Consider the following 2,132-nt stretch of genomic DNA (forward strand, 5'->3'; position numbering starts at 1 on the left):
GGAATTCAACTTCAGATATTAGAAAATTCTATTAAAGTTATAATCAGTTTATAATGAATGTTTCTGAATAAAGTTGCAGTGATTATAGCAGAGAGATAACTCTTCAGTAATCTATAATACAATTTATTGATAATTATTTCATAGTTTATCTCAATATTTGTGTTGAGTTTTTCATAAATTTTATAATCTGAAATCAAATGTGAAGAATAAAGTAATTATTTATTATAACTGAAAGAGAGTAATCTGTATTAAATTATAAATAATATAGACTTTGTAATTCACAGTGATTTCTTAAAGAGTTTATGAATCTTCAATAGAAGTGAAAGAAGTGAAAGAAGTAATTTTAGAAGAAATAATAAAGATTTAAGAAAGATATTAAGTTATTTTCAATAAAGATAATAACTGATCACTGATATGTATAAGAAGAATTATTATAAGAGAAAATAATCTTCTTTCTTAGCTTAGTTATAATTTTAGTACTAACTCAGATTAAATATTATCAATATATAAAAGTAAATAAATAATCTTGATTAATCTCTGTTATATTTCTTGAAATATATTAATATTATAAAAGAGAATGTTATTAAATTATATTATCAGATAATATAATTAAAAATATATTAATATTATAAATATCAATATTGAAAAAATGTTGATATGTATATATTATAGTAATTTATAAATTATGATAAATAAATATATATATATATATTATTTCTGATATTATAATTGATTACAACTTGTACAATAATTTTTAAAAACTTAAAATTAATTTCAATTGTTAACTAATAGTTATGAACTTATAACTAACTAATATAAAAAGAAAAAAACTTTTTCTACTTATTTTCTTTCTTCTCTTTCTTATTCTTCTTATTCTTCTTTATAATTTACTTCTTATTCTTATTCTTCTTCTTCTTCTTCTTATCTGAGATAATAATTATCTTAAAATCTCTCTTCACTATCTTTTCAGAAAATAGTTTTCACTGCTCTCTCTTAACTAGATTAATCTGCCAGCGTGGCCCAGTTGGTAAGACTGGTAACCAAGGCCGCACACATTAGGGGTGCGTGGGTTCGAATCCCACCGCTGGCACCTGCCACTTCTTACCCATGAAAGCCCTCATGTAATAGGGGCTGAGCCTAATTAGTAAGGCTTGGTGTGGGGTAGAACTCTCTACTGCAAGCCAAGCCACTAGTTAAGTGAGATCCTGCAAACACCCACCAGGGCCGGCATGGAGTGCCAATGTCCCACTATCCTACTGTGCACCCATCAAGGTTCTAATGATATAGAGTCAAGCCTAATGTAGTGGTTATACACTACTTAAGCAAGTCCCTAACTAGGGCTGCCATCGGAGCCTAGCTCCCCCCCAAATACAGGGAATGATTTTGAAAACCACCCGACTAGCAGGCCTAGACATGCATCTAGGCCCTAGACAGGGCACCCTGATAGACTAGTGCCTGCAAGCTCACTGCCAACCCCTAATACTGGCAGGGAGGACTGCAGTCATCAAGCCTATGGTTAGTCCCTAACACGGGGCGAGGCCACGACAGCTGATTGGTAGGCCTATGGGCATCTAATGAGGCCGAGATCAGCAACCGGAAGCTTGGTGTGTACACCACCAAGTGGGCGGTGGCAGCCACTAACTAACACCCCTGGAAATTAGTGGCTGGCCCGAGAGGACAGACGCGGTGGTCGGTTAATTATAGGGGGTTAAATGTAATTAGCTTAAGGTGCATTCTGCGGGTGGCTAGCGCCCGTAGTCTTTTCCTTTCAATTTCTTTCTATCTATCTATTTAATGTGTCTATCTTTGAGACTGTGTTCTTTCTCTCTTTTCTTTTGTCATGATATTGTCAAATGATTTCAAAGTATTAAAAGATGTTAAAACACTGCAATTTGTAAACAGTTTTTGTATTCTGAGCTGGAATTTTCTGATTTTGCATATCTGAAATTGATGAATGTACAATAGTTAACTTTACAGACATAGAAAAAACCCTGAGAACTAAAGTTCTCAGGTAGATGTCATAGTCTCTGACTGCATACATCTATAATTGAAGAATAATAATAATAATAATAACTAGATTAATCTATGTCTTAAAATCTTATATTTTCTGATCTACTGTCTTGAGTTCTACT

At 32.5% G+C, this 2,132-nt stretch overlaps 1 pseudogene across 1 annotated transcript; it reads left to right on the forward strand.

Annotated features, from left to right (window-relative positions):
• Positions 1–1,009: 1,009 nt before the first annotated feature.
• On the forward strand, positions 1,010–1,090 carry BDBG_17810 (annotated as a pseudogene). Its single transcript has one exon. The product of its transcript is annotated as a tRNA-OTHER (tRNA).
• Positions 1,091–2,132: the final 1,042 nt, after the last annotated feature.

Source organism: Blastomyces gilchristii, assembly GCF_000003855.2.
Source record: "Blastomyces gilchristii SLH14081 genomic scaffold supercont1.25, whole genome shotgun sequence".
NCBI classification, from domain to species: domain Eukaryota; kingdom Fungi; phylum Ascomycota; class Eurotiomycetes; order Onygenales; family Ajellomycetaceae; genus Blastomyces; species Blastomyces gilchristii.